This window comes from Mustelus asterias, chromosome 4 (assembly GCF_964213995.1).
Source record: "Mustelus asterias chromosome 4, sMusAst1.hap1.1, whole genome shotgun sequence".
Lineage (NCBI taxonomy): Eukaryota > Metazoa > Chordata > Chondrichthyes > Carcharhiniformes > Triakidae > Mustelus > Mustelus asterias.
In genome coordinates this window covers 82,973,296-82,996,785 of record NC_135804.1, presented here as the reverse complement: position 1 = coordinate 82,996,785, position 23,490 = coordinate 82,973,296, and the positions used below count along the sequence as shown (strand labels likewise).

General features: G+C 46.1%; 1 protein-coding gene across 4 annotated transcripts in view; it reads left to right on the top strand.

Moving 5' to 3' along the window:
• LOC144492815 (plastin-3-like) overlaps nucleotides 1-23,490 on the top strand; it is a 130,107-nt gene that overhangs the window by 45,755 nt on the left and 60,862 nt on the right. Inside the window, exons 1-2 of one of the 4 annotated variants that reach the window (XM_078211289.1) lie at nucleotides 6,992-7,086; nucleotides 22,980-23,131. The exons of 2 other annotated variants lie outside the window; for them this stretch is intronic. The gene's annotated coding sequence lies outside the window, so the exon portion shown is untranslated. Of the gene's footprint in view, nucleotides 1-6,966; nucleotides 7,087-22,979; nucleotides 23,132-23,490 lie in introns of those variants that run through there. One more of the 4 variants, XM_078211290.1, reaches the window with a different exon arrangement.

Here is a 23,490-nt window from a genome sequence, read left to right as displayed (position 1 = left end):
CATTTTAATCAGATCCTCAATTTCCCTGGTTATCCACGGCTCTCGAATCCTACCTTTCCTATCTTTCCTTTTTACAGGCACATGCCTATCCTGCAGCCTTATCAATAGTTCCTTAAAAGACTCCCACATGTCAGACGCGGACTTACCCTCGAACATCCTCTCCCAATCAACATCCACCAATTCCTGCCTAATCCGGCTATAGTCAGCCTTCCCCCAATTTAGCACCCTGCCCGTAGGACAGCACTCATCCTTGTCCATTACTATCCTAAAGTTAACAGAGTTGTGGTCACTATTTGCCACATGTTCCCCTACCGAAACTTTGACGACCTGACCGGGCTCATTTCCCAGAACTAGGTCCAGTATAGCCCCCTCTCTAGTCGGGCTATCTACATACTGTTCCAAAGAACCTTCCAGTACGCATTTTACAAATTCCTCCCCGTCCGGTCCCCCAGCTCTAAGCACTTTCCAGTCTGTGCCAGGGAAATTAAAATCCCCCACTACAACAACCCTGTTTTCTGCACCTATCCAGAATCTCCTGACATATCCTTTCCTCCACTTCCCGTGGGCTGTTGGGTGGTCTGTAGTACACCCCCAGCATAGTGACTGCACCCTTCCTGTTTCTGAGTTCCACCCACAGTGACTCAGTACATGACCCCTCTAAGTTGTCTACCCTCTGCACCGCGGTAATATGCTCCTTAACTAATATCGCTACTCCCCCACCTTTTTTAGCCCCTCCTCTGTCTCGCCTAAAACACTTATACCCCGGAATATTCAGCTGCCAGTCCTGTCCTTTTAACCAAGTTTCCGTCACCGCAACCACATCCAAATTCCGCACAAGCATTAAGGCCCTAAGTTCGTCTGTTTTACCCGTTACACTCCTCGCATTGAAGCAGATGCACTCCAGACCTCCAGGCCCAGTCAGGTCCTCCTCCTCCAGAGTGCTCCTCTTCTTAGCTAGCCTTGCCCTGGCCCCCAGCTCGACCCCAGCCTCAGTATTTACTGACCTCCTGTTTTGTTCCCCACCCCCCGCAACACTAGTTTAAATCCTGCCGAAACACTCTAGCAAAACTCCCAGCCAGGATATTTGCTCCCTTCCAGTTAAGGTGTAACCCATCCTTTCTGTACAGTTGCCATCCTGACTTGAAGATTTCCCAGTTATCTATGAATTTAAAACCCTCCCTCTTGCACCAGTCCTTTAGCCACCCGTTCAACTGTAGAATCTCCCTGTTCCGAGCCTCACTTGCACTGGGCACCGGGAGCAGTCCAGATATTGCTACCCTGGAGGTCTTACTTTTTAGCCTAGCACCCAACTCCCTGAATTTCTCTCGTATGACCCCCCTGCTCTTCCTACCTACATCATTTCCCCCAATGTGTACAATCACATCTGTTTGACTACCTTCCTTTTTAAATATGCTTCCTACCCTCTCGGAGACATCCAGTACCCCGGCACCAGGGAGGCAGACTACCATCCTGGATTCTCGTTCAGTCCCACAGAAGCGCCTGTCCGTGCCTCTAACCATTGCGTCCCCCACAACTATCGCTCTCCTAAACCCCTTCCATGGGGACTTCTCCCCAGGTTTCTCTAATTGCAAGGAATGCCTGATCCACTTCTTGCTTACCATTCGTGCATGTTTTTCACATCAGAATAGTACCTGTTTTCTTGATTCATCCCTTAATCAGGGCCGTTCATGTTCCTTCCAGCAACCTGGCTTACAGCTAACTCAATACAAATTGAGCATGTGGCACTGTGTTTCAGAGCAAGTGGCACATGGAGAGGTGGCTTCACGCAACAAAGACTTGAAGAAAGTTTTGAATTTTTCCAAATAAATTGTTCATCATCTTCCATGATTTGTGTACTTTTGAAGTGTAGTGCCTGTTGTACTACAGGAAGTGTCAAAGTCAATTTACGCACAGCAAGCTCCCACAAACAGCAGTGATATAATCATACAATCACTTTTTTGGTGGTGTTGACTTGAGGGTTGAATATTGGCCAGGACACCAGGGATAATGTTCCTGCTCCTGTACAAAATAGTTCCATGGATCTATTACATCCAGACAAGGCCTCGGTTTAGCTTCTCATCTGAAAGACTGCACCTCAGCACTGCACTAAAGAGCAAACCTGGATTACAAGATCAAGTCTCAAGTGAGACCTGACCCCACAGCGTTCTGACATGGAGGTGTGAGTGCTATCCATCAGTCATAGCTGACATGAATTTTCTGTTAGAATGTTTGTGCACAATAAGGCCTAGGACATCTATTCTGTCATTTTGGGGACACTTCAGGTGAGGATTGAATACAAATGTAATGTTGTTTCGTGCTCGGTGTGGGTATGAGCAAATAATTGTAGTTTGGCACTCTAAGAGTGGGGATGTTAGTGATTGGCACATGGAGAATTTTATTAATTTTCAAAAATATACTTCGTAAAAATTTCTAAATGTACATTACAAATAATTTGTCTTGGAAATTAAGAACATGCAGTGAAATTCAACTTATCTCCATACAGCATGTTCCCCTCTGAGGTGCCTTAATACAATTGAAATACTCTTGACATTTACAATATACATTCTGTCAGGTGTACAACCTGAGGGCAAAATGTTTCAAATTGAAGATTACAAAAATTGCAATAGAATTCAACCATACTCTGTATGGCATCTTCCACCCTGAGGTTCTTCCTACACGCTGGGAATCTCACTCCCTCCACACTTTACCCACATTGTGGTGGGGCAAAGACAGTTGTCCACCTTCTTTGGTATGTGCCTTTTGCAAAGAAGGTCTGGCGAGAGATGCAGTGGTTTTTGTTGATGTTCATCGTGAGTAGCCTGCCTGAAACTTGCTGGTCTTCTGGTGCAAAAGTTGCCCTTGACAGAGTGTTGCAGACTGGTATATTCCAAGGTCCAGGACTACGTGCTGAGGGACGCACTAAAGCGTGAGGCAGCTGCAGCAGAGGGACAATGAGGAAAGGTTGTCTCAGGCAGAGTACACTGGGAGTTTAGAAACTGTGTTGAACCTCTTGGGCATGTGGCAAATTCTATCATCTCGGGCACTAGTGTTCCCAATTGCTCTTAGCTCAACTTTCTTTTAAATCTTTCACTGCCCCAACCTGAGAACAGTGATCCTTACTGTACCAATGTGACATTTTGTTCATTTCCCACATTGCAGCTCTGGGGTCTTTCTATGCAACATGACTAATTATCTGCGGCTTTCTTTATTTTTGGCAGAATGTCCGCAGAACCACACCAGTGACACAATCCACTGCTTCTCGCATTCAATGAGACCAGCTCTTATTTCTTCCAGTTTGTCCTCCTCTTGAAGACTTCCTACTGGGGTTTCTCATGAGCAGCAACTGTCCTCTGGAACCTTACTTAAAAATGGTTGTTCTCCATTTGACACCAAATGGTGCTGGAAAGAATTGCAACCACTCGACATTACAAACATTTTCTCTTCCAGAAGTATTTATGTGGCTGTAAAGTGCAATAGCACAAGTTGATGAAGAAAGAATCGACTCCAGTCTGTACACCAGGGTAAGGATTAACCTGGCCTGACCCCAGTCTCTACACTAGGATAAGGGTCAACCCTGTCTGTGCACTAGCGTAAAGAGTTGACTCCGCCTGCACTATACACAGTTAAAATGTTTCGTATCGAGGATTTGCACAGAAAGCGATTGAAGGCTGACACATCTGCCTGAGCTATTATTGCGGCCTGTGCTAAAAGCTTTAATGTAAAATCAAATGTGATTTGAAACACATTAGAAAAACTAGATAAATAATGACTTCTTTGAGTCCTTTAAAGTTTTTAAGTGGTTTGAGTTAACCACAGGATGAGCTTGCTTGAGGAAGTCTGGCTCTATACATTTTTTTCCCTCCATCACAGGAAGCAACTTATGCCAATTACTGTATTTTGAGACTGGCTCTCGTGTTGTTTTCTGAGCTGCTCTTGTTTGGGTCAGTTGAAAAATCATCATTATTCAGGGTTGCAGGTTCAACTATTTTACAAGGTTCATAAAAATGTGAAGCAGTTAATATTCTGCGTTTGGTGGTGTCTTCATGTATCACAGAACAGAGTCTTAAACTGCTGCACTTGTGGAGGACAAAAACTCTAGATTCAGCTCAAAACAATGAATGTTATGATTTAGGAGTGGGTGGAGTATAAGCCTTTTCTGATTAGATGTTTCAGTGGCTTTCCTCATAGAACCATAGACTCCGTACAGTGCAGACAAAGGCCATTCAGCCCATCAAGTCTGAAGGCACGGTCACTAAAAAGGGTATGGAAGAGGCCAGAATTGAAGGAGTAGAGAGTATCTCAGAGGGTTGAAGGGCTGGAGGAGGTTAGAGGGGACAAGGTCATGCAGAAATTTGAAAATGTGGTGAGCATTTTAATATTAAAGCACTGCTTAACTGGGAGTCAGTGCAGGTTATCGAGCACCAAAAGATGGTGAACCGAACTTGATGAGAGTTAGATGTTGGGCAGTAAAGTTTTGGATGATCTCAAGTTTATGAAGCAATGGAAGATAAGTTTGTCAAGAGTGCCTTCAAAGCTAAATCTAGAATGAACAAAGAGCTTCAGCTACAGGTGAGGTGGGGTGAAGCAGAGCAGTTTTTTGAAGGTGGAATTGTGGCCTGAGAGATGAATCATAGAATCCCTACAGTGCAGAAGGAGGCCATTCGGCCCATCGAGTCTGCACCGACCACAATCCCACCCAGGCCCTACCCCCACATATTTACCCGCTAATCCCTCTAACCTACGCATTTTAGGATTCTAAGGGCAATTTTTTTAACCTGGCCAATCAACCTAACCCGCACATCTTTGGACTGTGGGAGGAAACCGGAGCACCCAGAGGAAACCCACGCAGACACGAGGAGAATGTGCAAACTCCAAACAGACAGTGACCCGAGCCGGGAATCGAACCCGGGACCCTGGAGCTGTGAAGCAGCAGTGCTAACCACTGTGCTACCGTGCCGCCCATAATGGCGTAGGTGTGGTCAGAAACACCTCTGGGCGAGATACAACAACAGCGTTGGGGGAAATTCTGGTTTCAGTTCAAAAGTTGCTAAGGAGAGGGATGAAGTCTGTGGCTAAGGAAAGGTAATTTTGGTGGGGGTGGGGGGCAGCAAAGACCGAAGCCAAGTGTTTGTACCTTGAGGGAAGAGAGATCTCATCACTGACCACTTTCATGTGCATCTAATATTGAGTCAATTTCCACTTCTGTAACCTAAAAAGTCTCACTAAGCTACTATTCCATGGGGCGAGGTCATCTCTGAGAGAAGACCTTGTTTAAAAGCTTTGAAAGTGTGTCTTTCTGTGGTGATGTGAGACCACAAATAGGGTAGTCAAATAAATAATGAAGTTTAACAATAACTCAGCAAAATAATAATGACAATAATAACTATAAAAACAGGAGCACTAGTAAAACAGGTCTTGCTTACAGACAACCCTCTTGCAGACTAAAAAGCCTGCCAAAGCCCGCACGTGCTCAAAATGGATGGCATGGTGATTAGTACAGCTGTCTCACAGCACCAGGGACCCGGGTTCAATTCCGGCCTCAGGTCACTGTCTGTGTGGAGTTTGCACGTTCTCCCTGTGCCTGCGTGGGTTTCCTCCAGGTGCTCCGGTTTCCTCCCACAGTCCAAAGATGTGCGGGCGAGGTGGATTGGCCATGATAAATTGACCTGACTGTCAGGGGGATTAGCAGGGTAAATATGCGGGGTTATGGGAATAGGACCTGTGTGGAATTGTGATCGGTGCAGACTCGATGGACCGAATGGCCTCCTTCTGCACTGTAGGGGTTCTATGATTCTATACGTACAGTTGAAAAACCTCCAACAGATGTCAGTAAAACAATTACAAAGAAGAAAAGACTTATAAGAACAATCTACACAAAATGTCACTCTAAAAGAGGATTTGAGCTCATTTGTGTAGAAACCGTAGTTCAGTGAGACAAGGTGGCTCACGGTATAAAGATCATCTGGGGGGGATTCGGAGGAGAAATCCACAGAGTGGAGTATGTATTTTGTCTCGGGTAGTCTTGTGTGTTTAAAGGGACTTCTGTGTTACTGAGATCATTGTAGCTTTGTATATATTTTGTAAACTGTGTTAAGCTTAAAATCTGTGTATTTGTTAAGCTAAGGGGGAAATAAAGGAGTAATGATTGTATCATAGTCCAATTTTTCACCTTTAATGCTTTCTTCAATTTAAATGGTATACCTGTGACTCTGTTCCTCGACATTGTCCAAAGAAAGTAAAAGCTGCGGTCTTTTGAGCCAGGCTTCCACTCCAGGAGATTCTCGTCCAGTCATAATACCAACTGGGATCGTAACACATCTCTCAGGGGACCTGACCAAGATGTGTAATGTTTAATGGGATAGAGAAAGCAAACCCAGAGCTTCACTTTCAGATTAAGCGGGGCAAGAGGGCTTAGAAGGGTTCAAGATGATGTCAGGAAATACTTCTTGACAATGAGAAGAAAAAGAAATGGAATGGGTTGCCAGAAAAAAAGATTGGGGTTGGAAAACCAGGCTCATTTAGCAAAGAATTTGTCTGTAATGGAATGATGCTGTAATAGATATCCTGGGAAGGTGGGCTGAAGGGAACATCATAATCTAAAGCTACCTTCGGAAACAAAAAAAACGAGAGCCAATAATGAGATTATGATGCCCTCCAGAGTTGAATAGTTGGCCGCCACTTGTGGAGTGGATAATGACCACCCCAACAAAGTTTTTAGCAACTAGAAAGCTGTATCCTAGCAAGCAATCTTCATCTCTGAGAAGGGATTAGGGCAATGGGAGTGGGGAGAAAATTGGACCAAATTGGGCACTCGTTCTATAAAGGAAATATAAAGTTGTAGTTGACGCAACTAGCCCAAAATACTAAAATGGAAGAGATTGCCTCTTTGAAATTGTGCAACTTAAAGTACTTGTTCCTAACACTCTAGGTATGTTGTGGCATGCTATTTAATGTTCTGTGCGCAGCAGTTTGGAATGTTGTACAATGAGCCAGTTGGGTGTGGAAGAGTGTTCTAACAGCTGTTTTTTAAACAGGAGGCTGTTTTCAGCAAAGTTATTCTGCTGTTTGTTACAAATAATAATCCTGGTAAGTTAACGATTGGTGATTTAAATAGTTGCTTGTTTACCGAGTTGTCTGGGACATTGAAATGTTGACTGTCTTTTTTTTTAAGCATTGGAGAACTTCAGACTTTTAAAGATTTTGTCTGAACTTTTTTCCAAGTCTGATACTCATAGTTTTGAAGAGGAATTTGACTTCACGTATTTTGTCAAGTTTGAGATGATACCTCACTTAAGCAACACTTAACTTTATGGCATTTATTTAGTTCCTTTAAACTAACTCTGGAGGAAAAACATTTTGGGCAGGATTTTAAAAAAAATTTCAAAGCTGTCACATACAACTGTAGAATCTTAACACTGAATGTTGCTTTGAGTATTGAGTTGTACCCTTTATGAAGCAAGCTGCTGGGGACCGACTAATAAGGTTTGATACTGCTAGATCACATAGAGTTTGTGCATAATCTAAAAGATCCAGCAAGCACCAAATTTTCAGTATTTTCTTGACTTACCCTTTCAGATTTATTTTTAAAAATCTTATGCTGTAACAGTGCTGCTGTTGTTTTGTAGCTGAGAGTCATTTGGAATTGGAAGACGGAAGTTCCTTGCTTACTCTATAACCTTGGGGAAAAGTCTAGCTGATGAGGAGTTTTGACGGGTAAAAAGGGACAAGTTATTTACCTGCTGGGGAGTCTGTGATGATGGGCCATTAGGAGAACCAGGGCAGTATCTGGTGTGCATGCTCATTGCTCATTCAGGTTTATGTGCAATATTGTTGATAGCAGCAAAGTAAGATAAAATGGATTTGAGGTGGAGTGGGAGGTGATTTAGGCACCTATATGGGAGGCACCTTTGATTTGAATACTCCCAACTGAAGGTGGAATGGTTAAGAGAAGGGATATACAAGACTTGACTTGTACTGTCTGCAAGGGAATGAGCTTGGATTGAAGAATTTTTTTAATCAAATGGAGACAAAAGACTTCTGTTGTATATTACATCCAATTGCTCAACCATTGGATCCACTTCAGTGAGCCAAATTCCTCGTTGGTCTGTCTCTTATTATCTTTCGTAGGTTTGTTGAAAGAATATAACTTCCTTTATGTTTTAAATTTTTGCTGCTTCACTTTTTGTTGAGATTGGGTGTGTTGATGATCTCATATGGGAAACATTTGAATGAAATTTGTTTGAATTTAGCCCGAGATTGTAAATGAGATAAATTGTCTTGCTGGAATGGGAAGGTGCACCTTGATCTAGTCAGATCGCTGGTGATAATTGCCTTTTATGGTTGAGTTGAATAATTCTCCCAGTCCCACTTCCTCATGTCGTTAATGCTTTCAGATTGTGAAAATGTAAAATGACTCACACCTATCATGTCAAAATGGCAAAGATCGTGGCTACAATTGTGTTGTACATGAAAGAGCAGAGTGTCCCCTTGGGCAAAAGGCCATTTGACTGTTAAGTTACCAGTCTCCAATTGACTGACTAAATGCCATTGAATCATAAAGTAGGAATAGCTAATGAATGAGGAACAAGTCCTGAGCAGAAAAGTCAACAATCGATTTCCCTCTTTTTTTTAGATGCTGTAATTGGAAATTAAGTGTATGTTAAAGAATCCCTTCTCACAGTACTGCACCTTTTCTCTTCTTCATTTAAAATTGATGATCCTTTATCAGTAACTAGAAACAGAGGAAGCAGCCTTTCCCCATTCACTTTGTACAGTCACTCATAATTGTAAAAGCCTCTAAGTCTCTTTCTAAGCTTCTCTGCTTCAATGGAAAAAAATACAAAAGTCTGAGGTCACGTACCAACCGCCTCAGGAACAGCTTCTTCCCTGCTGCCATCAGATTTTTGAATGGACCTACCTCACATTAAGTTGATCTTTCTCTGCGCCCTAGCTATGAATGTAATACTACATTCTGCACTCTCTCATTTCATTCTCTATGAACGGTATGCTTTATTTACATGGTGTGCTCGCAACTTTTCACTGTATGCTAATACATGTGACAATAAATGAAATCAAATAGTTTCTCCATGAATTTTATCTGCATATTAACCTACACTGTATGCTGTCTAGGGTTTCTCCTGCTTTGGAGCGTTTACATTCTCGTTTCCACTACGAATTATCAAAACTGATGAAAAATAGTTGAATATCTCGGCTATATATCGTACCTGAAACAGATTGTGGGAACCTATCCTGAGAGAGAGGAAAATAATATTTTAGAAGCCATTAACTGAGTTAGTAAATAGTATTGCAAATAATCTATTGGTAAGGCTATCATTTTGTTTACATTGAGTGAGCTGTGTGATATTTTTACTTGGCATTGGAGGCAGTTCAAAGGAGATTCACCAGACTAATTCCTGGGATGAGAGGGCTATCCTATCAGGAGAGACCAAATACAAGGGTCTGTATTCCTTGGAATTTAAAAAAGTGAGGGGTGACCTTATTCAAACATTATAATATCTTGAGAGGGCTTGACAGGGTAGATGTTGAGATGTTTCCACCAGTGGGGAAAGTCCCAAACAAGGGCACGTAGCTGGTCATTTAAAACTGAGGTGCGTAGAAATTTCTTCTCACAAATGGTGGTGAATCTCTGGAATTCTCTACCCCAAAGAGTGGTGGAGGCTGGAGCGTTAGAAGTATTTAAAGTGGAGGTGGATAAATATTTGATAGATCGAGGAATAGAATGTTATGGAAAAATGGCACAGAAAAGGAGTTGAGGCTGGCATAGATCAGTCATGATTGTAATGAATAGTGGGGCAGGCTTGATGGGCCTGATGGCTTACTCCTGCATCTATTTCTTGTGTTCTATTACTTCATTAAATGTAATATTTATTACAGTAATTTTAGGCTGCAGTTAGTTCACAGAAAAAGTCAAAAATCTGAACGTCAGGCTTGGTCTACCTCCCGGATAGCATTCTTGCCTCATAAGACAGAAGGTTGTGCATTTATGTCCCACTCCAGAAACCTGTGTACACAATCTAGGTTGCCACTGCAGTGCATTACTTACGAAGTGCTGCACTGTCAAAGGTGCTGTTTTCTTGCTGAGATGAAACCAAGATTACATTTTCCCACAGCTGGATGTAAAAGGTTCTATGGCACCATTCGAAGTGGAGTGGGGTGGCTTGGTGGGAATTAATTCTCACTGGCATCCTGACGAACTTTTTTACCCCTCAACCAGTGCCACAAACGCATTTTCAGGTTAAAATTTATTCATTTTTGGAAGCATATTGCATCCAAAATGGCTGCCATAGCCCTACATTACAACAGCAATTATTGTCTTTGCTACACAAACCTTGACTCTCAGATGTAGAGGCTTTCGGGATCTGTTGTGAACTGAAGATGGTTGCAGTAGTGTTTGCAAACATTTAAAATTTATGCAGATATTCATTCAATGTGCATTTGCTGTTCAGTCAAAAGATTTATATTAAAGTTTATTTATTAGTCACAAGAAGGCTTACATAAACACTGTAGTGAAGTCACTGAGGTATAACATCTTTCAAAACGTATAGTCACTTGTAATATCAGAATCATAGCAGCCAATTATCACACAACAACCTCTCATAAAGAGCAACCTGATCATTGGTAGATCACCTGTTTTAATGACGTTGGTTGAGGGGCAAATACTGAAAAGTCATGATGTAAAATCACTTGCGCTTGCCTAAGAAAGCAGGGCCTCTTGTTTAACACTTCATCCCGAAATCAGCACTCCTGACAGCGCAGCAACTACTCAGTACTACACTTGAGTGCCAGCCTAGACTCTCCATTGGTTAGAGTCATACCTAGCACACAGGAAAATGCACGAGTTCTTCAGGATAATGGCCTAGGCCCAACCATATACGCTACAACAATGTCAATGTCTTATTCTTTGCATGACAAATGCAGGGCGGCACGGTAGCACAGTGGTTAGCACTGCTGTTTCGCAGCTCCAGGGACCTGGGCTCGATTCCCGGCTTGGGTCACTGTCTGTGTGGAGTTTGCACATTCCCCTCGTGTCTGCGTGGGTTTCCTCCGGGTGCTCCGGTTTCCTCCCATAGTCCAAAGATGTGCGGGTTAGGTTGATTGGCCATGCTAAAAATTGCCCTTCGTGTCCTGAGATGTGTAGGTTGGAGGGATTAGTGGGTAAATATGTAGGGATATGGGGGTAGGGCCTGGGTGGGATTGTGGTCGGTGCAGACTTGATGGGCCGAACGGCCTCTTTCTGTACTGTAGGGTTTCTATGATTCTATGACATGTAATCACACTATCTGGGGTATTTAATCTATAACATGCAAATATTATATCAATGGCCTTCCTTCAATCATGGGGTCCGAGTGGGCATGTTCACTGATGATTACACAATGTTCAGTATCATTCACGACTCCTCAGACACTGAAGCAGTCCATGTCCATATATAACAAGACTTGGACAATATTCGAGCTTAAGCTGATAAGTGACAAGTAACGTTCATGCCTCACAAGTATTAGGCAATGACGATCTCTAACAGAGAGAATTTGAACATCTCCACTTGCCTGGGTCAGTGCAGCTCCAAAAACACTCAAGAAGCTCATCTCCATCCAGAACAAATCAGCCCACGTGGTTGGCACTCCATCTACCAAATAAACATTCACTCCCTCCACCACTGATGCACAGTAGCAGCCGTGTATACCGTTTACAAGATGGGAGCAACCAAGGCTCCCTCAAGAATACCTTCCATACGACCAGTACAACTTAGAAGGACAAGGGCAGCAGATACATTTGGAACACTTCCACCTGCAAGTTCCCCTCTAGGCCACACACCATCCTGGCTTGGAACTATATGATGTGGAGATGCCGGTGTTGGACTGGGGTAAACACAGTAAGAAGTTTAACAACACCAGGTTAAAGTCCAACAGGTTTATTTGGTAGCAAAAGCCACACAAGCTTTCGAGGCTCTAAGCCCCTTCTTCAGGTGAGTGGGAATTCTGTTCACAAACAGAACTTATAAAGACACAGACTCAATTTACATGAATAATGGTTGGAATGCGAATACTTACAACTAATCCAGTCTTTAAGAAACAAAACAATGGGAGTGGAGAGAGCATCAAGACAGGCTAAAAAGATGTGTATTGTCTCCAGACAAGACAGCCAGTGAAACTCTGCAGGTCCACGCAACTGTGGGAGTTACAAATAGTGTGACATAAACCCAATATCCCGGTTGAGGCCGTCCTTGTGTGTGCGGAACTTGGCTATCAGTTTCTGCTCAGCGACTCTGCGCTGTCGTGTGTCGCGAAGGCCGCCTTGAAGAACGCTTACCCGAATATCAGAGGCCGAATGCCTCTGATCCAAGGCGGCGGCCTTCGCGACACACGACAGCGCAGAGTCGCTGAGCAGAAACTGATAGCCAAGTTCCGCACACACAAGGACGGCCTCAACCGGGATATTGGGTTCATGTCACACTATTTGTAACTCCCACAGTTGCGTGGACCTGCAGAGTTTCACTGGCTGTCTTGTCTGGAGACAATACACATCTTTTTAGCCTGTCTTGATGCTCTCTCCACTCCCATTGTTTTGTTTCTTAAAGACTGGATTAGTTGTAAGTATTCGCATTCCAACCATTATTCATGTAAATTGAGTCTGTGTCTTTATAAGTTCTGTTTGTGAACAGAATTCCCACTCACCTGAAGAAGGGGCTTAGAGCCTCGAAAGCTTGTGTGGCTTTTGCTACCAAATAAACCTGTTGGACTTTAACCTGGTGTTGTTAAACTTCTTACTGTTGGAACTATATGGTCATTCCTTCACTGCCACTGGATCAAAATCTTGGAACTCCCTTCTTAACAGTACAATGGGTGCACTGACACCACATGGACTGTAGCAGTTCAACAAGGTGGCTCACTACAATCATCTTAAGGGTAACTAAGGGAGGGCAGCAAATACCAGTGATATATTAAATTTAGAATTTTAAAAAAATTACAGGCACGTCTTTTAACATACTAAAGTCTTACATAAAGCATGCACTTCCTATAGGTATAAATATCAATAATTTTCAATCAGTTTACCTTTCCATTTGCCATTTTATTTTCAAGGGTTGGAAGGCATAGTGCTAACTGTGAAGCTTGTTAAAAATCCATGTAAAACTGAATCCAATGCACATCATATTTTGGAAGCGGGAAAGTGTGATGAGAAACTTATTCAGTGACCATTGGTTTTGAATGTTCGACTGGCAAGGTGCTAGGTGCCATATTGTTTAAATCTAAAGTTTTTCTTGTTTGCAAATCTGTAGTGGAGATAGAGAGAAAGAACATTTTAAACAAAGTTGCTTGCACTTTTAAGCACTTTTGTAAATTGGCGGCTAGTCCAGAGGCTTTGTGATAGCAGTTTGTGATGGGTGAATTTTAGGCCATGTTTCAGATGTAGCTCGATGGTGATGAACTTTGAAATCTGCACTCTACATCCAGTTAATCTGCAAGCAGCACAAGAGCAGGTTGACTAGTTACTCCTTGTGTGTAGTTAACAGCGAAAGAATTGAGAGTTTAAAACCTCTTTGCACCAACAATTTGCTTTTTGTACATTGGAGTAGCACTTTGTATACGTGCACTGCTGACCTCAAGACTCTTGCTTTGACTTCTGCCTCAGCATGAAATCCCAGATGTAGAGAGCAGCAGTGTGTGTTTACATAAACTGTATTCCTGAAGTTGACCTCTGGTGTATCAACATTAATAATGGTTTGTGATCACCAGCAGCAATCTTAAGCTCCGACTTTGTGTGCCACAATATAATGCACGCAGGAATAATACATAGAGCAGTTACACTACACCAAATATAAATGTTCGTGGCTCTCAGTTTGTCTTCCCCTTTTCTCTGGCCTCTTTCTCACAGTAAGAAGTCTCACAACACCAGGTTAAAGTCCAACAGGTTTATTTGGTAGCAAAAGCCATGAGCTTTCGGAGCGCTGCTCCTTTGTTAGGTAAGTGGGAGTTCTGTTCACAAACAGGGCATATAAAGACACAAACTCAATTTACAAAATAATGGTTGGAATGCGAGTCTTTACAGGTAATCAAGTCTTAAAGGTACAGACAATGCGAGTGGAGAGAGGGTTAAACACAGGTTAAAGAGATGTGTATTGTCTCCAGCCAGGACAGTTAGTGAGATTTTGCAACCCAGGCAAGTCATGGGGGTTACAGATAGTGTGACATGAACCCAAGATCCCGGTTGAGGCCATCCTTGTGTACGGAACTTGGCTAACAGTCTCTGCTCAGCGATTCTGCGCTGTCGTGTGTCGTGAAGGCCACCTTGGAGAACGCTTACCTGAAGATCCGAGGCCGAATGCCCGTGACCGCTGAAGTGTTCCCCAACAGGAAGAGAACATTCTTGCCTGGCGATTGTTGAGCGGTGTTCATTCATCTGTTGTCGTAGCGTCTGCATGGCCTCCCCAATGTACCATGCCTCGGGACATCCTTTCCTGCAGCATATCAGGTAGACAACGTTGGCCGAGTTGCAAGAGTATGTACCGTGTACCTGGTGGATGGTGTTCTCACGTGAGATGATGGCATCCGTGTTGGTGATCCAGCACATCTCGCAGAGGTTGCTGTGGCAGGGTTGTGTGGTGTCGTGGTCACTGTTCTCCTGAAGGCTGGGTAGTTTGCTGCGGACAATGGTCTGTTTGAGGTTGTATGGTTGTTTGAAGGCAAGAAGTGGGGGTGAGGGGATGGCCTTGACGAGATGTTCGTCTTCATCAATGACATGTTGAAGGCTCTGGAGAAGATGTCCTAGCTTCTTCGCTCCAGGGAAGTACTGGACGACAAAGGGTACTCTGTCCGCCGTGTCCCGTGTTTGTCTTCTGAGGAGGTTGGTGTGGTTTTTCGCTGCGGCACGTCGGAACTGTCGATCGATGAGTCGAGCACCATATCCTGTTCTTATGAGGGCATCTTTCAGCGTTTGGAGGTGTCTGTTGCGATCCTCATCATCTGAGCAGATTCTGTGTATACAGAGTAACCTCAAACAGACCATTGTCCGCAGCAAACTACCCAGCCTTCAGGAGAACAGTGACCATGACACCACAGCAACCTCTGCAAAATGTGCCGGATCATTGAGACGGATGCTATCATCTCACGTGAGAACACCATCCACCAGGTACATGGTACATACTCTTGCAACTCGGCCAACGTTGTCTACCTGATATGCTGCAGGAAAGGATGTCCCGAGGCATGGTACATTGGGGAGGCCATGCAGACGCTACGACAACAGATGAATGTACACCGCTCAACAATCGCCAGGCAAGAGTGTTCTCTTCCTGTTGGGGAACACTTCAGTGGTCATGGGCATTCGGCCTCTGATCTTCAGGTAAGTGTTCTCCAAGGTGGCCTTCACGACACACGACAACGCAGAGTCGCTGAGCAGAGACTGATGGCCAAGTTCCGCACACATGAGGACGGCCTCAACCGGTATCTTGGGTTCATGTCACACTATCTGTAACCCCCGTAACTTGCCTGGGCTTGCAAAATCTCACTAACTGTCCCGGCTGGAGACAGTATACATCTCTTTAACCTTTGCTTAACCCCCTCTCCACTCATATTGTCTGTACCTTTAAGACTTGATTACCTGTAAGGACTTTCATTCCAACCATCATTTTGTAAATTGAGTTCGTGTCTTTATATGCCCTGTTTGTGAACAGAACTCCCACTTACCTGATGAAGGAGCAGCGCTCCGAAAGCTCGTGGTTTGTGCTACCAAATAAACCTGTTGGACTTTAACCTGGTGTTGTGAGACTTCTTACTGTGTTTACCCCAGTCCAACGCTGGCATCTCCACATTACTCTCTCTGATGGGCAGTGGTTTATGCTGTTGTATAGTTGCATCGCTACCAGCTGCCCTTGCCTGAGTGGCCATTCTTGTTTGACAATAAGGTGAGTGGTTGCCAAAGCCACCTGCAACCTAGCTTTGTCTGATTCACCTGATCCATTAAATGTGTAGCTATCTAGAAAGGGAGGGCAGGGTGAATAAGGTCAATAGAAAATGTTCAGGAACAGGACTGCAGACTTAAATCTCTCCCTTCCCATCCTACCGTTTTCAATCCCTTTCACCACTGAGAACATTGGTGATCAAACCATGACAATTTTCCTCAACTTTGTGGCTTGGTAGAAGCATCAGGCAGTGGGGAGTGTGGAGAAGGCAAAAAGAAACTTGTTCTCAAATTCTACCCATTTAGAAAAACTGAAATGTTTTATATTTTGACTGACTTAATTGAATCAGCACTTTTTTTTGTCAGTCTTTGGAGATTTGTATGCAGCTCCTTTCAGTTACTCATGCAGATCTATTTTGAAGTAAGAATTTATTTTGTCAGCGCTCTTCCTCTTGTAGAATACTTTGATGAAAAATACACTCTAAGTTAATCCCAATCTCTGTAACGTCCTCCAATCCTACAACCCTCAGAGATTGATGTTCCACTAACTTTGCAAATTTCCCATGTCTGGAGTGAGTATCCAGGCCTAAGAGTGAAATGCAGTGTTCCTGCTCCTTTAATAGTTCCTCCTTCCTACTCTTGTATAACACTTGTGAATCTTCCTTTCCAGCCCCTTGCAGCATGTGCTGGATTCGGTTTGCGTGTATAATACAAGCAATACCAGCATGTTCTTCTGCCAGTATATAACTCATCGTTTCTGTGTTTTCACCTGTCTTGCCAGCTTGATGTACTCTTCCCTTAAACAGTCCCACCTGAAGGCCACCTTCTTCCCTAGTAGTGTTCTTGCATAACTGGCAAATATAACTTTTCTTTGCCAATAAGCAGCTAACCCTGCAAATATTTGCTCTTGTGGAGAGAACTGACCCTTTTATGTCACTCCTCCTTCAACTCTAATTGATTCTTGTAAAGGCTTTCAAAGAACAAAGAAAATTACAGTGCAGGAACAGGCCCTTCGGCCCTCCAAGCCTGCACCAACCATGCTGCCCGACTTAACTAAAACCCCCTACCCTTCCAGGGACCATATCCCTCTATTCCCATCCTATTCATGTATTTGTCAAGACGCCCCTTAAAGGTCACCTACCGTATCCGCTTCCACTACCTCCCACGGCAACGAGTTTCAGGCACCCACTACTGTGTAAAAAAAAAAAACCTGCCTCGTACATCTCCTTTAAACCTTGCTCCTCGCACCTTAAACCTGTGCCCCCTAGTAATTGACTCTTCCACACTGGGGAAAAGCTTCTGACGATCCACTTTGTCCATGCCTCTCATAATCTTGTAGACTTCTATCAGGTCGCCCTTTCCTTTCCTTTGATTTGTTCCATTGTAGCAATAATTAATTAGACCCTGTCCCCAGCAGGCCTGTCGGACCTTGCCTTCCCTTGACTTCAGTAAGACCTCAAGTTCCCATATCCCTCTTGCCATTCTTATAGAAGTTCATAGAATTCCTACAGTGCAGAAGGAGGCCATTGGGCCCATCGAATTTGCACCGACAACAATTGTACCCCAGGCCCTATCCCCACAACCCCACGCATTTACTCCACTAATCCCTCTAACCTACACATCCTGGGACACTAAGGTGAAACTTACCATGGCCAATCAACCTAACCAGCACATCTTTGGACTGTGGGAGGAAACTGGAGCACTCGGAGGAAACCCACCCAGACATGGGGAGAATGTACAAACTCCACACAGACAGTGACCCAAGCCAGGAATTGAACCCAGGTTCCTGGAGCTGTGAGGCAGCAGTGCTACCATGCCACATTCTTAAAATGTGTCCCTCCAGACTAACCCTATGTCTGCTTTCAGGCCTCTTCCTCCACCACCAGTGTTAGTTAGCATTCACCCTATAGATGCACCATTGATTCACGCAAAGACTAGACGTTGCAAAACAACAGGCTTTTATTAACAAAGAACTGGAGCACTCCCAAACCGATAGTTAATCCGAACTGAGGCAAAAGGGGTGGAGAGCAGCCACCTTTATACCCCAAGGAGGGCGGAGCCCCGGATTGAGGCAGCTGGGGCATGCCCAGGCATATCTCACAAACTATCACGTAAACAGACAACGACAGTGGTTCACCACATTCACCCCCTGTTTTAAAAAAAAGTTTGGCGGGGGTGAGGTGGTGGAATGACAGTCACAAGTTATTGATTCAAGTTACAAGTTCAGTCTCTCCGGGGGCTTGATCTGCCGCTGCGACCGCCGCAGTGTCGGCCGTGGTGCTGGTTCAGGAGGCCGCGGTGATGAGTCAGACGCCAGTCCATAACCGGTGAAGCCGTCCGTAGCACCTTCAGACTGCCGAGTGTGCGGAGGCTGCTCCTGGGGTTCAGGCGTGCCGTACACGGGGGGCTAAATGAGTGTGCTGCGACTCTGGTGCATCATAGACAACGTTGGGAGCTGGGGGTGAGGGGCCGTGGGACATTGTACCTGCGGGGGCCAGATCGTGAATGGAGATCGTGTCCTCCTGCCCGTCGTGATACACCACATAGGCATATTGGGGGTTGGTGTGGAGGAGCCGGGCCGTTTCGACCAGGGGGTCCGATTTATGGGTCTGTACGTGCTTCTGGAGCAGGACAGGGCCTGGGGACGTCAGCCACGATGGTAGTGAGGTCCCCGAGGAGGACTTCCTGGGAAAAACAAACATTCGTTCATGAGGGGTGGCGTTGGTAGCTGTGCACAGTAGTGACCTAATTGAGTGTAGCGCATCAGGGAGGACCTCTTGCCAGCGGGAGACTGGAAGACCCTTAGACCGGAGAGCTAATAAAACGGCCTTCCAGACTGTCACATTCTCCCTCTCCACCTGTCTGTTCCCCCTGAAGTTGTAGCTGGTGGTCCTACTCGAGGCTATGCCTTTGGAGAGTAAGTACTGGTGCAGCTCGTCACTCATAAAAGAGGAACCCCGGTCGCTATGAATATAGTTGGGGAAACCAAACAGGGTGAAGAGGCTGTGCAGGGCCCTGACGACCGTGGCCGAGGTCATATCTGGGCAGGGAATAGCAAAGGGGAACCGCGAATACTCATCAACGACGTTGAGGAAGTATATGTTGCGGTCAGAGGAGGGGAGGGGGCCTTTGAAGTCAATGCTCAGGCGTTCGAAAGGGCGGGTGGCTTTGATGAGGTGCGCTCTGTCCGGCCGATAGAAGTGCGGCTTGCACTCCGCGCAGACTTGGCAGTGCCTGGTTACAGACCCGACTTCCTCGATGGAATAGGGCAGGTTCCGGGCCTTGGTGAAGTGGAAGAACCTGGTAACCCCCGGGTGGCAGAGGTCATCGTGGAGAGTCTGTAACTGGTCTAGGTTCGCGTTGGCACAGGTCCCCCGGGACAGGGCGTCTGGGGACTCATTGAGCTTCCCAGGCTGGTATAAAATGTCGTAATTGTAGGTGGAGAGCTCGATCCTCCACCTCAAAATTTTATCGTTCTTGATTTTGCCCCGCTGCGCGTTACTGAACATAAAGGCAACGGACCGTTGGCCCGTGAGCAGGGTGAACCGTTTGCCAGCTAATAGTGGCACCAGTGCTGCACCGCCTCCACGATGGCTTGTGCCTCTTTTTCGACAGAGGAGTGTCGAATTTCAGGGCCCTGGAGGGTGCGCGAAAAGAAGGCCACGGGTCTGCCCGCCTGGTTAAGGGTGGCGGCTAGGGTAAAGTCAGACGCATCGCTCTCCACCTGGAACGGGATGGATTCATCAACAGCGTGCATCGTGGCCTTCGCGATATCCGCTTTGATGCGGTCAAAGGCCAGCCGGGCCTCCGCCGCTCGGGGGAAAAGATGTGGATTTGATGAGCGGACGGGCTTTGTCCGCATAATTGGGGACCCACTGGGCGTAGTACGAGAAGAAGCCTAGGCATCTCCTCAGTGCTTGAGGGTGGTGGGGAGGGGAAGTTCCAGGAGGGGACGCATGCGGTGGGGATCGGGGCCAATAACCCCATTCTCCACAACACAACCAAGGATGGCGAGGCGGTGCGTGCGGATTACGCACTTCTCCTTATTATAGGTCAGGTTCAGGAGTGCCGCAGTGTGGAGGAATTTTTGGAGGTTGGCGTCGTAGTCCTGCTGATCATGGCCGCAGATGGTGACGTTATTAAGGTACGGGAAGGTGGCCCACAGCCCGTTCTCGTCCACCGTTCGGTCCATCTCACGCTGAAAACCGAGACCCTGTTGGTGACGCCGAAGGGGACCCGAAGGAAGTGGTAGAGACGGCCATCCGCCTCGAAGGCAGTGTTATTGGTGGTCTTCCGGGCGGATAGGGAGCTGGTGGTATGCAGACTTCAAATCAATGGTGGAGAACACCCGATATTGTGCAATCTGATTGACCACGTCAGAGATGCGGGGAAGGGGATACGCGTCCAGTTGCGTGTATCGGCTGATGGTCTGACTGTAGTCAATAATCATGCAAATTTTCTCCCCAGTCTTAACAACCACCACTTGGGCTCTCCAGGGACTGGTACTGGCCTCAGTGATCCCCTCCCCCAGGAGGCGTCACACCTCGGACTTGATAAACGCTCTATCTCCAGCGCTGTACCGTCTGCTTTTGGTGGCAATGGGCTCGCAGTCGGGGGTGAGGTGTTCAAAGAGCGAGGGAGGGGCGACTTTGAGAGTTGAGAGACCACAGGTGGTGCGTGGTGGCTGGTCTGATAGCTGTGGATTTTGGACGGAGATTGGGGGAAAGGCCCATTATACACCATGGTGACGCTCCCAAGGTGGCACATGAAATCTAGCCCCAGTAGTACGGCAGCGCAGAGCTGTGGCAGCACGAGGAGCCTGCACTTGTCGTACACCGTGCCCCGTACAGTCAGAGTTGCTACACAGTAGCCGAGGACATTCACCGACCGGGACATCGAAGCCATGGAGATTGATTGCTGTACTGGCAGTGCGTAGCGACTCACCGTGTTAGGGTGCATGAAACTCTCTGTACTCCCACTGTCAAATAAGCAGTTAGTAGTGTGGCTGTTTACCTTGATGCCCATCATCGACCAGGCGAGCTGGTGAGGCCTGGACTGGTCCAACGCAACCGAGGCCACTGTTGGGTTAGGCGATGCGGGGGTGTACGGTTCCCAAAATGGCGGCCCCCGTGACTCAGCTGATGTCACCCAAGATGGCAGCTCCCGTGGCTGATGGCGGCCTCCGTGGGTTGCACGCGGTCGATGGCGTCGAAGGCAGTCCCTCCCGCGGATCACACACAGCACTGCTGGGCCCTGGGGGCCGATTTTGCCCTGCAAACTTTCAGGTAATGACCCTTCTTATCGCAGCCAAAGCAGATTGCGTCTTTCGCCGGGCAGCGTAGTCGTGGGTGCTTCTCCAGGCCGCAGACGTAGCACCTCGGGCCTCCGGGGACTGCCGCAGTGGTCAGTTCGGCTTTGGGACGGGGTGTGGCGTAGGTTTGCGGCCCTCCCGGGTACAGCGATGGCTGCGGTTGTAGTGTCCAGGGTGCGTCCTCGTGGTTGGGGGTGTAGGCCTTGAGGTTCCGGAACGCTGCCTCCAGTGAGCCGGCAAGTTCCACAGTTTTCTTCAGGTCCAGCCCACCTTGTTCCAGCAGGCGCTGCCGGATATAGGTCGACCTGATGCCCGCGACAAAAGCATCTCTGATCAGGTCGTCGGCGTTTTGGGCGGCTGAAACGGCCTTGCAGTTGCAGGCTCTGCCGAATGCACGCAGTTCGCGCAGGAATTGCTCAGTCGATTCCCTGGGCTGCTGTCTGCGAGTGGCCAGCAGGTGTCTGGCGTAGACCTCGTTCGGCTGCCGGTTGTACTGGCTCTTGAGGAGATCGATTGCCTCCTGGTAAGTCTCTGCGTCTCGGATCAGCGCGAAGACGTGAGCGCTGACGCGGGCGTGGAGCACATGCAGTTTGTCGATGTCTGTTACAACAATGGAGGAGGAGGAGGCGATGAAGGTCTCAAAACAACGCAGCCAGTGATCAAAAGAGTTAGAGGTGCCGACTGCCTGTGGATCCAAGTCCAATTTGTCAGGTTTCAGGAGTTGCTCCATTTCAAAAATTTTGTTAATAAAATTGATGCACCATTGATTCACGCAAAGACTAGATGTTGCGAAACAACAGGCTTTTATTAACAAAGAACTGGAGCACTTCCAAACCGATAGCTAATCCAAACTGAGGCAAAAGGGGCAGAGAGCAGTCACCTTTTATACCCCGAGGAGGGCGGAGCCCCGGATTGAGGCAGCAGGGGCGTGTCCAGGCATATCACATAACTATCACAAACAGACAACTACAGTGGTTCACCACACATAAATACAAGACCGCATGCCATCTAGTCACAAGCCTAACAGACAGCTGTTGTCCTTTGACACACTGTTTACCTTTGTTCTGCCATTTACACATTCTGATCTCGTAATATGCAAATATCAGCACTCTTCTTAACCATGATCACCACCATTTATATTCCCTTTATCTTTTTGTCCCTGACATCTTTGTCAATCTCCACCAACCGCTGGCCCTCTATCCTTCCCCTCTTCACCACAACAGTATAAATCTCATCCTATTTCCAATCGTCTTCAGCTCAGATGAAGTCATCTAGACTCTAAGAGTTAGCTCTGTTCTCTCTCCATTGCTGTTGTCAGATCTGCTGAGATTTTCCAGCATTTTCTGTTTTTGATTCAGTTTCCAGCATCTGCAATAATTTGCTTTTAATGATTTTCAAAATGTTGCCGTACAAATTCTACTTTTTAAGCAGTTTTAAATAATTTGTTGGTGGAATTAACTATTATCACTTTAAGGAGATCGCACGTGTGTGACTGTGGATTCTTCTAAGCCTCTTGTGATTGGTGGGCATGATTGGGTGTACATTTTATCATATGACATTTTGTCTCAAGTTATTTTGGAATAAGTTGACAATATGGATTTATTCTCCTCAAACATTCAGCCCAATCATAGTTTGTTAACCACTGCCTTTAAGTTTCCCTCCAAGCTACACACCATCCTGACTCGGAAATATATTACTGTTCCTTCACTGTAGCTTGGTCAAAATCCTGGAACTCTTATCTTTTACCATCCCGCAGCACTGTAAGTCTACCTACACAGCATGGACTGCAATGGTTCAAGAAGGCAGTTCATCATCACCTTCTCGAGGGCAATTAGGAATGGATAATAAACGCTGGCCTAGCCAGCCACGCCCACATCCCATGAATAAATAAAAAAATGTCCTTGAATGGTGAGTACTTAGACCATGGCAGACTTGGGTTATGGTAGGAAATTGGGTAAGTGGTCACAACCTGAGGAAGTTCAATGATTGGGCGGCACTGTAGCACAGTGGTTAGGACTGCTGCTTCACAGTTCCAGGGACCTGGGTTCAATTCCCGGCTTGGGTCACTGTCTGTGTGGAGTTTGCACATTCTCTTCGTGTCTGCGTGGGTTTTCTCCGGATGCTCCGGTTTCCTCCCACAGTCCAAAGATGTGCGGGTTAGGTTGATTGGCCATGCTAAATTGCCCCTTTGTGTCCTGAGATGCGTAGGTTAGAGGGATTAGTGGGTAAATATGTAGGGATATGGGGGTAGGGCCTGGGTGGGATTG